The 11,880-nt window shown below is 41.1% G+C and overlaps 1 pseudogene; it reads left to right on the top strand.

Moving 5' to 3' along the window:
• The first annotated feature begins 9,679 nt into the window (after nucleotides 1–9,679).
• On the top strand, nucleotides 9,680–11,502 carry LOC103118236 (ubiquilin-4-like; annotated as a pseudogene).
• Nucleotides 11,503–11,880: the final 378 nt, after the last annotated feature.

Here is an 11,880-nt window from a genome sequence, read left to right as displayed (position 1 = left end):
TTTTTATTTAACTATTTAGAAGTCTTTAGAAATCAAAATATGTAATTGCTTAATCTGACTGCATGAGTGCAAGATACACACTATTTCCGTAAAATACAGAATCAACATTTCAGAGATGTAGATGTGAACTCATTATGCCAAGACATGACAGATGTGATTCTATTCACTTGGGGACAGGTACTCCATTTATTCCTTTTCTGCTGCTCTTGTTTCCCTTATATAGACCCATGTTTTTGACCTAAATCATTTCCTTTCTCCTAAAAAACTTCTTTTAATATTATTAGAACAAACCTGCTAGTGATAAATTCTCTCAGTTTTTGTTTGAGGAAATCTTTATTTAACTTTTGAAGGATATTTTTGCTGAAAACAGAATCCTAGATTGGTAGTTGATTTCTTTCATCCATAAATATGTCAACTTACATTCTCCTTTCATGTGTAGTTTCTTATGAGAAGTCATTGGTATTATTAATTTATCCTTTTATAGAGGTAAGTTGTTTTCTAACCTCTTGCTTCTTTTAAGACATTGATTTTTGTTTTATGATGATTAAATATAAATGTAGCAATCTGTAAATTCTGAGCCCTCTGGATCTGTGATTTGATTTCCTTTAGTAATTTGAAAGTTTATATTCATTACTTTTTTTCTACTTGGTTCTTTTTCTTGGTAAGTTGTGACTGACTCTGGTAATATGACATATTTCTATTTGATTTCTAGTCTCTTCCTTATATAGAACATTTTTTTTCTAGATAAATTATACCTTTGAAACTTTCCGACAGTTCTTAGCTATTTGGCTTTTAAAGTCCTAGTTCTGTTTGCATTTCATCATCTTCAAGCTCACTGATTTCTTGCTAGGTTGTATTTAGTCTACAGATGTACCTGTTGAAGGCATTACTTGTTTCTCTTACAGTGATTTTTCTTTCTTTTTTTTTCTTTCATTTTTAATACCTCCTTTTGGTTCAGTTTTAGTGCTTGTGTATGATACCATCACCCCTTTTTTTATTTTTTATTTATAAAAAGGAAACATTGACAAAACCATAAGAAAAGAGGGGCACAGCTCCACACAATTCCCACAAGACTTCCATATCCTGTCCCCTCTCCTGATAGCTCTCCTATTCTTTAATCCTCTGGGAGTATGGACCCAAGATCATTGTGGGATACAGAAGGTTGAAGGTCTGGCTTCTGTAATTGCTTCCCCACTGAACATGGCTGTTGATAGGTCGATCCATACTCCTAGCCTGTCTTTCTCTTTCCCTAGTGGGGAAGGGTTCTGGGGAAGCAGAGCTCCAAGACACACTGGTGAAGTTGTCTGTCCAGGGAAATCTGGTCACATCCTGCTAGCATCTGGAACCTGGTGGCTGAAAAGAGAGTTAACATATAAAGTCAAACAAATTATTGACCAATCATGGACCTAACGGCTGTAATAGTGCAGATAAAGTGTTGGGGGGGGGGTCCTCCATTTTGTAGATAGCTAGTAGTCATATTTTAGTTATATTTCAAGGGGCCTGTACTATACTAGCTTTTGTTGTTGTTGTTGTTGTTGTTTTGTTTTGTTTTATTTTGCCTGAGCCTGAAATCTGATATACAGGTGGATCCTAATTATTGTCTAGGGAGATGATGCCATGGCTTGGAAAAGGACCAGAAAGCTGGATCAGGAAAGAGAGTAAGTAGCTCCCTAATATAGGAAAGGGGTATAAATATTGTTGACTGTAATCCCCATCAATTCGATGTGATCTGGGGCCCATAAATAACTTAGGAGCCTGTGTGACCTCTGAATCCCTCTAGATCTGAGCTCCCATTCTGTGGTCATGAGTAGAAACATTCCATGCTGTCCCAATATTGACCCATCTTCTTCAGGTGTAGCATAGAGTATGTTGTCAATCCTCTCCTGAACCCCTCCTCTCTAGGGAAAGATAGAAACAGGCTGTGGGTATGGATCCGCCTGTCAATGCCCATGTCCAGTGGGTAAGCAATTATAGAAGCCAGACCTTTCACCTTCTTCACCCCACAAAGATCTTTGGTCCATACTCCCAAAGAGATAAAGAATAAAGAACTTTCCAATGGAGGGGATGGGATTCAAAACTCTGATGGTGGGAATTCTGTGGAATTTTACCCCTCTTACCCTACAGTCTTGTCAATCATTATTAAACCAATAATAACAATAATAATAAAGAAAATTACGTTCAGCTTAAAAACATATCACTAAAAAAGATGAAATAACCAGTGTACAAAGATAACAAATTCTCAAATATTTCTAGAGACACTAAACTCACTAATAGTGGCTTTAATATATTTTTTATTTTTATTATTTTATTTGATTTACAAAAAGGAAACACTGACAAAACAATAGGATAAGAGGGGTACAACACCACATAATTCCTTCTACCAGAACTCCGTGTCCTATCCCCTCTCCTGACAGTTTCCTATTCTTTAACCCTGTGGGAGTATGGACCCTAGGTCATTGTGGGATACAGAAGGTTGAAGGTCTGGCTTCTGTAATTGCCTCCCTGCTGAACATGGGTGTTGGCAGGTTGAACCATACTCCCAGCCTTTCTCTCTCATTCCCTAGTGGGGTGGGATCCTGGGGAATTGGAGCTCCAGAGCATATTGGTGGGGTTTTCTGTCCAGGGAAGTACAGTTGACATCATGGTAGCATCTGGAGCCTGGTGGCTGAAAAGAGAGTTAATATATAAAGCCATACAAGTTGTTGATTAATCATGAATCTAGAGGCTGGAATAGTGCAGATGAAGAGTTGGGGGCGTCTCTGTTTTGTAGATAGCTAGTAAGCATATTTTAACTATATTCCAGAAGGCCTATGACTATACTAGTTGTTTTTTTTTTTGTTTTTTTTTTCCCTGAGCCTGAAGTCTGATATGCAGGTGGATCCAAGTTATTGTCTGGGGAGATGATGTCATGGCTGGAAAAAGGACCAGAAAACTGGATCAGGGAAGAGAGTAGCTTCCAAATATGGGAAAGGTATATAAATATTGTTGACTGTAAACCCCATCAATTTGATGTGATCTGGGTCCCATATTCATCTTAGGAGCTTATGTAACTTTGCATCCCTGTAGATCTTAGCTCACATTCTGTGGTCATGAGTAGGAGTGTTCCAGGCTACTCCAATTTCAGGACCCATCTTCCTCAGGTGTAGCATAGAATATGTTGTCCAGCCTCCCTGCAGAGAACGGAACATTCTCTACCATTGTTGATCCAAGTTGAGGGCAAGTTCCTATGGGGACCCACAACGGAATCTGTTTTGTTCCTGACATACATGAGCAGTAACAATGGAGAGAGGGATTTATTTGAGGTCTAAGCCCATCATGTTTGTTTGGGAATCTCAGGACTCCCCAAATAGGGCCCCAGCTGATGGGGCATCCTGATAGTGACTGAAGAGTCACCATTAAAGTATGCCAGTCTCTTGCTGTTATTCAGTTTTTGCAGTCCTTGCTTTGATAAGGATAGCTTGGGAGTGAGTGAGGGAAGTGTAATAGGAAGTAGGTGAAGAGGGTATCTAAATCTAAGTAGACATATCTTATATACTTGCATGAGTTATTCATTGGTATATGAATGTATTTAAATAATAATTAAAAATAAATAACAAAAATAGAATTACACCATGATCTAGCAATACCACTCTTAGATGTTTATCCAAAGGGCATGGAAACACTAATTCAAAGGGACACTTGCACCTCAACTATATTAGTCACAGTATCCAAAGAGTGGAAGCAGTTTAAATGTCCATTGACAGAAGACTGGATAAAGAAAATATGAGACATACATTCCATGGAATACAAGGAAAAAATATGATGCCATCGTTTGGGGGGCAAAGAGGATGAAACTGGAGGTGATTATGCTTAACAAAATAAGTAAAAAGATGATAGGCAATTACCAGATTGTTTTACTCCTATGTAGAATCAAGAGAATGGATACACATGACTTACAAATAACAACAACAAGCGGACAGTTTCTAAGACTTCATAAGATTTTGAGTAGTGTAGTGGTTTTCTAGTGGGAAAATGAAGACACAGAACTTTTGGTGCTGGGTGCAGTGTGGAACTATACCCTGTAACCTTACAATCTTGTAACCCACTATTAATTCCAAATAAAAATGGTGGAAAGTTAACAATTCAATTCAGTATGTATTAAGAACCAAATAAGTGATAGACACAGTAATTACAGTGAAAGATAAGAGGAACTACTTCTATAGTAGTTTTCTAGGCACTAATTACCCTCCATCTATGCTTTCAATATATTGCAACATTTAACTAGTACTTTTTAATTTCAGTGAAGTTCCTCTTCAATAATATATGGTAATGTACACAATGAGGTTTAAGACCATTAGGTGAGATTTACAAAATAAAGCTATGGAACTATTTGTGAAGCTTTGCTAATTGTTCATTATCAACTGAGAAAAGAAGTTGAAGAAACTATGACAAACTGATGTAAAAACCTCTTTCAGATCTTTCTATGAAAAGGGAAATATGGAGGTTCCTATCCTTTACATTAGTCCTATGCAGACAGATTTTGATAGGACCTCCTAGAAGTGTAATATGTCCACACAAGTTTTGATAGATTTGCACTCTTTTAAATTTTCTTTTACACATTCTTAATATCTAATACATTAAATCTTGCACTTACAAAACTTGTTTTGTTATTTTCCTCCTTCCCTAGTTTTTAGGTTTTACAAATACACATATTTTATCCATTTTGTTCATTACTATATCTCTAGGTCCTACAGATATATCTAGCACACAGTAAGCAAGTCAGTAAACATTTACTTAATGACTGAGTTAATACATAAATGGATAGAGAAATAAACAAATTGACAAGGTCTGTGAGAAACAAAAGTAAATGGCTTTCTAATTATTCCCTGAGTCTTCCTATTTGACATGCCAATTACATGAGTTTCTTATAAACTCTGGAACTTACAATGATATGTTATAAATAAATCAAAAGGTTTAGAAGCCTAGCTTATATAGACAGATTTTTTGTAGAGATAGAATTTAAGCTGGGTCTGCCATGATGTATAGACACTGATAATTCCAAAAAATGGTTTTGAACAACAGAGAAGGGCCAAGAATGTCTATCAAGTCCTCACTCAACTAGGAATAGATTTATTCATCTAAACAGGATTTTGCAGAGAAATTAAACCTTGCAAAGGCACTCACTCATTAACAAAAGTAAGCTATGATAGAAGGCATCAGTCTTTGAGCTGTGAGCAGAAAAATAAAATAAAAATAAAAACTATTCAAGGGACTGAGAGCCAGGCTTTAAGCAAGAGAGATGTAGAGACCCCTAGGAAGAGCCTGGTCACTGGGATTGTCTGGTGAGCAGCAAAAGCCTTGAAGAAGAGCATCATGAAATTAGATGAGGAGTTAGAATAAATAAACTATTATTTCTTGCAGCTCCAATACTTTATAACATCAGCCCTACTCTTGGGCAGAATCTCTCATGTCTTGGGGAAGGCTGTAGCTCATTTGGTACTAAAGTAGTTTTTATCCTCTCCATTTCTGATTGACAAAGGTCATTAAGACTGTTAGTAGGTTAGTCCTTGTTCAGAGACAGTTGAAGGTGATAAAATTGTGTTGAAGCTGGGAAAGAAAGAATTTACTAGTAAACAATGAAACCCAAATCCAAAGAAAATGTCAGGGGGATAATGCAAACAGACTTCACTGAGACAAATCTGCATATAACAGAAACATGAGGTTTCTAGCATCCCTCCATCTAAGAACAAGATCATCCCATATTGATCATTCTATTTCTGACTTATTTCACTTAACATGATTTCTACCGTCTCCATCTAAGAAGGGCTGAAAACATTAAATCACATTTTTTAATAGCTGAGTACTATTCTATTGTGTATCTAGACCACAACTTGCTCAGCCACTCATCTATTGTTGGACATGTGGATTGCTTCCAGGTTTTGGCCATTACAAATTGTGCTGCTATGAGCATAGGCATACACAAATCTTTTTGGATAGGTGTGTTTGGTTCCTTAGGATATATCCCTAGGAGATGAATTGTAAGGTCATAGGGTATGTCCATTTCTAGCCTTCTGAGAGGTCTCCAGACTGCTCTCCACAAAGGTTGGACTAATTTACATTTCTAGCAGCAGTGCAGGAGGGTTCCTTTGCCCACACAACCTCTCCAGCATTTATTGCTGCTACCTTTTCTAATGTATGACAGTCATACAGGAGTAAAGTGGCATCTCATTGCTGCTTTAGTTGCATTTCTCTGACAATCTATGACTTGGAGCATTTTTTCATATGCTTGTTGGCCTTTTGAATCTCTTCTGTGGTAAATATTCTGTCCATGTCTTCTCTCCATTTTTGGATGGGGTCATTTGATTTCTTGTTGAGTTCGGCAAGCTCTTTATATATTTTGGTTATTAGCCTCTTGTCTGATGTATGACATGCTAAGATCTTCTATTCTGTAAGGGGTATCTATGGGTATTTATTTCTTTTGCTGTGCAGAAGCTTTTTAATTTGATTTAGTCCCGTTGGTTTATTCTTGCCTTAGTCTTCTTTGTAATTGGATTCTTTTCACTGAAAATGCCTTTAAAATTTATGCAGAAAAGAGCTCTGCCAGTATTTTGCTCTAAGTGTCTGATACTTTCTGGTCTCATTTTCAAGTCCTTTATCCACTTGGAATTTACTTTTGTTTTTGGTGAAATATAGTGGTTCAGTTTCATTCTTCTGCATGTTTAAACCCAATTTTTCAAACAGCATATGTTGAAGAGACTCTCCTTTCCCCATTTAATAGCCTGGATACCTTTGTCAAATTTTAGATGCCCATAGGTATGGGGGTTCTCAATTCTGTTATACTACTCACTGTGTCTATTTATGTTCCAGTACCAAGCAATTTTTATTATAATGGCCCTATAAAACAATTTGAGATATGGGAGTGTGATGCTTCCAGTTCTGTTCTTTCTTCTCAAGATTATTATTTTTTTTTTTGGCAATTCTAGATCTTTTCTGGTTCCAGATAAACATTTGTAGTTTTTGTTCTATTCTCCTAAAAAAAAAAGTGGTTGGAATCTTGATAGGGATTGCATTAAATTTATATAGGACTCTGGCTCGTATACTCATTTTAAGGATGTTAATCTTTCCAACCCATGAACATGTAATGTCTTTCCACTTCATTGAGTCTTTTTCTATTTCCTTGAATAGTGACTCATAATTTTCATTATACAAGTCTTTCACTTCTCTGGTTAGGTTTATTCCTAGATATTTTATTGTTCTGTTGCTATAATCAAAGGAATTGATTTCTGTGTCTTCTTCCAACTTAATGTTTGCATAGAGGAATGCTACTGACTTTTGTACATTAATTTTATAGCCTGACACCTTACTATACTGCTTGATAATTTCCAAAGGCTTCCTGCTGTATTCTTTAGGAATTTCTATGTATAATATTATATAATCTGCAAATAGAGTTTGACTTCTTCTCTTCCAATCTGTATGCCTTTAATTCCTTGCTGCTGCCTGATTGCTATGACAGGAACTTCTAACACTATGTTGAATAGTAATGGTGATAGTGGGCAGCCCTGTCTAGTAACTGATCTGAGGGGAAATGCTTCCAGTTTTCACCATTGAGTATGATGTTGGCTGTAGCTTTGCTATATATGGACTCCACTGTTGAGGAATTTCCCATCTATTCCCATTTTCTGTAGTGTTTTGATCATAAAGGGATGTTGTCAAAGGCTTTCTCAGCATCTATTGATATAACCTTGTGGTTTTTGGTCTTGTATTTATTGATGTAGTACATCATGTTGATTGATTTATATATATTAGACCAACCTTGCATCCTTGGGATAAACCCCACTTGGTCATGATGAACAATCTTTTTAATATACTGCTGTATCCAGTTGGCTAGAATTTTGTTCAATATTTTAGCATCAGAGATATTGATCTATAGTTTTCTTTTTTTGGTTGTATCCCTGTTTGCTTACAAAAGCAGATAACATCAGAATGATGTTAGCTTCAAAGAAGGTGGAAGGGAGTGTCTTCAATCTTTTGGAAAACTTTTAAAAGTACAGGTATTGGTGGCTGGGTGGTAGTGCAGAGGGTTTAGTGAACATGACGCAAAGCATAGGGATCCCAGTTTGAGCCCCTGGCTCCCCACCTGTAGGGGGTGTCATGCCACAAGTGGTGAAGCAGGTCTGTAGGTGTCTATCTACCTCTCTCCCTCTCTGACCCCACCTCTCTCCATTTCTCTCTGTCCTGTCCAACACGACAACAATAACAAAAATAATAACCAAAACAATGATAGACAATAAGAGCAACAGAAGAAGAAAAATGGCCTCCAGTTGCACCCAGCTCCAGCAATAACCCTGGTGGTGCAAAAAAAAAAAAAAAAAAAAAAGTGCAGGTATTAACTCTTCCTTAAAGGTTTTGTAGAATTCATTTGTAAAAACATCTGGTCCAAGGCTTTTATTCTTGGGAAGGTTTTTAATAACTGTTTTAATTTCTTTGGTGGTGATAGGCCTGTTCATATTTTCTAGTTTCTAATTCCTTTTTATTTAATTTTGGAAGTTTATAGGTATCTAGGAACTTGTCCATTTTCTCCAGGTTCTCTAGCTTGGTGGCATATAGTTGTTCATAGAAGCATCACATGATATGTTGAATATCTATGGTTTCTGCTGTGATATCTCCTCTTGGATTTATAATCTGATTTATTTGTTTCTTCTCCCTTTTTGTTTTGTTAGTCTGGCTAAAGATTTGTTGATTTTGTTTACTCTTTTGGTGAACCAACATTTACTTTTGTTGATCTTTTGTATGGTTTTCTTTTTTAATTAATTAATTAATTAGCTAATTAATTAATTAAATTTCCCTTTTGTTGACCTTGTTTTTTTATTGTTGTTGTAGTTATTATTGTTGTTGTTATTGATGTTGTCATTGTTAAATAGGACAGAGAGAAATGGAGAGAGGAGGGGAAGACAGAAAGGGGGGAGGAAGGCAGACACCTACATACCTGATTCACTGCCTGCGAAGTGACTCCCCTGCAGGTGGGGATCCAGGGGCTCGAACTGGGATCCTTAAGCCAATCTTTGCGCTTCACGCCACGTGCACTTAACCTGCTATGCTGGGTTTTCTTATTTTCAGTGTTATTTATTTCTGCCCTAACTTTAGCTATTTCAGTCTTTATCGTTGCTTTAGGGTTCCTTTTTCCTTCTCCTTCTAGGTCTTTAAGGTGTGCAATCAGGTTGTTTATTTGAGCTTTTTCTTGTTTCCTAATGTGTACTTGTGTGGCTATGAACTTCCTTTTTAGTACTGCCTTAGCTGTGTCCCAAATATTTTGATAGCTCATGTCTTCATTTTCGTTGAACTCTCTAAACATTTTGATTTCTTCCTTAATTTACTCTTTGATCCAGTAGTTGTTAAGTAGTGTACTGTTGAGTTTCTACATTTTGGGACTATTGCTAATTTTTTGTTTACTGTTAAATGTTGATTTAATTCTACTGTGGTCTGAGAAAATGCTTGGGATATTTCAATGCTCTTGAATTTTCTGATGCTGTCTTTGTGGCCTAACATATGGTCCATCCTTAGGAATGATCCATGTGGACTTGAATAGAATGTGTATTCCAGGGAGCCGGGCTGTGGCCAGCAGGAGAGCGGGAGGACTGGAGGAGGAGTTGAGGTGCTCTGGGGGGGAGGGGCAGCTGGGGGACAGCCGGGTGGCAGCGGCATGGCGGAGCCAAGCGAGGCCTACTTGAGGCCCCCATCCGGTCACCATCAAGACCCCCAAGGACAAGGAGGAGATAGTGATCTGTGATCGTGCCTCGATCAAAGAGTTCAAAGAGGAGATCTCTCGGAGATTTAAGGCACAGCAAGATCAGCTGGTTCTGATCTTCGCAGGCAAGATCTTCAAGGACGGGGACACCCTGAGCCAGCATGGAATCAAAGATGGGCTCACAGTCCATCTGGTTATCAAGACAGCTCAGAAGGCCCAGGACCCGGCAGCTGCCCAGAGCCTTTTCTCCCTCCACTCCGGATGCCACCTCCGCACCCTCTACCACACCCGCACCCCCAGCTACCCTTGCCCAGCCCTCCACCTCAGGCAGCCTACTTCGGAAACCAGCAGCAGCGGGAGCAGAAGGAGCAGTGGAGGGGGGCCCCTCGCCTGGGGCTGAGGAGGGACCCCCAGTGCTACTGCCTCCATCCTCTCCAGCTTCCGGGGCATCTTGGGCCTGGGCAGCCTGGGCCTGGGCTCGGCCAACTTCATGGAGCTGCAGCAGCAGATGCAGAGGCAGCTGATGTCCAACCCCGATATGCTGTCACAGATCATGGAAAACCTACTGGTCCAGGACATGATGTCCAACCCCGAGCTGATGCGTCACATGATCATGGCCAACCCCCAGATGTAGCAGCTCATGGAGCGCAACCCGGAGATCAGCCACATGCTCAACAACCCCGAGTTCATGCGGCAGACAATGGAGTTGGCTTGGAACCTGGCCATGATGCAGGAGATGACGCTGAACCAGGACCGGGCTCTCAGCAACTTGGAGAGCATCCCGGGTGGCTACAGTACCCTCCGCCGCATGTGCACTGACATCCAGGAGCCCATGTTCACTGCTGCTGGAGAACAGTTTGGCACCGACCCCTTCTCTTCCTTGACTGGGAACTGACACAACGTCCTCCGGGAGCCACTCCCTAACCTTTGGAGCCCCCCCTTGCTTCCCAGGCCCCCGGCTCTGGCTGGGATGGCACCGGAGGATCAGGGGGCAGCCAGGTGCACCCAACGGTCTCCAACCCCTTTGGGATCAGTGCGGCCAGCCTGGGGTCAGGGATGTTCAACAGCCCTGAGATACAGGCACTGCTGCAGCAGATCTCAGAGAACCCCCAACTGATACAGAATGCAGTCAGCACCCTACATGCACAGCATGATGTAGACGCTTGCCCAGAACCCTGACTTTGCCACTCAGATGATAGTGAATGTACCCCTCTTTGCAGGGAATCCTCAGCTGCAGGAGCAGCTCCGCCTGCAGCTCCCTGTCTTCCTGCAGCAGATGCAGAACCCAGAGTCTCTCTCCATCTTCACCAATCCCGGAGACATGCAGGCACTGCTGCAGATCCAGCAAGGCCTACAGACCTTGCAAACTGAGGCCCCAGAGCTGGTGCCCAGCCTTTGTTCCTTTGGGATACCCCTAACCCCAGCACCCTCAGCTGGCAACAACAGCAGCTCCACGCCTGAGGCCCCGCTGACCACATCCCCTCACACACACAGGAGTCTCGAGTGCCCCGCAGCAGCTCATGCAGCAGATGATCCAGCTTCTGGCTGGGAATGGGGGCAGACTCCAGAAGTGAGGTTCCAGCAGCAGCTGGAGCAGCTCTATGCCATGGGTTTCATCAACCGGGAGGCCAACCTTCAGGCCTTAATCGCCACAGAGGGCGACATCAATGCAGCCATCGAAAGACTCCTGGGTTCCCAGCTGTTCTAACTGCAGACCTCACCCTGGTGCCAGCAGCCGTCCTTCCCTGCCCTGAAGCTTGTCATCCCACCTGTCTTTTCTCCAGACAGCAAGGGGCTTCCAGGACCTGCCCCCCACCCCTCTTGGGGCACCGCCTGAGGATTTGTTGTCACTTCTACATCTCTTCTGGAATCTTCTCCCCAGTCCTGCTGAGTTGGGGAGCAGAGCTGCCCACATGGTGTCCACAGCCACTCATTGCCGTCTACAGGCCTCTCAGTGGCCAGGCAGAGAAGGGCATCCGACAACTTCCAGTCTGCTGGGGCAGGGTCTTCGAGCTGAACCTCACTCATTTCTCATGTAGTTTTGCTAACTCTCCCTCCTCTCTCTCCCACACTGCAGAGGGGCAGGAGAGCTGGGGCCTACTGCTCTGCTTGCCCCCAGACTGGTCCCATCCTCCAGCATTTTTGTAGGGACAAGA

Source organism: Erinaceus europaeus, chromosome 15, assembly GCF_950295315.1.
Source record: "Erinaceus europaeus chromosome 15, mEriEur2.1, whole genome shotgun sequence".
NCBI lineage: Eukaryota > Metazoa > Chordata > Mammalia > Eulipotyphla > Erinaceidae > Erinaceus > Erinaceus europaeus.
This window is presented reverse-complemented; position numbering and strand designations above follow the sequence as displayed.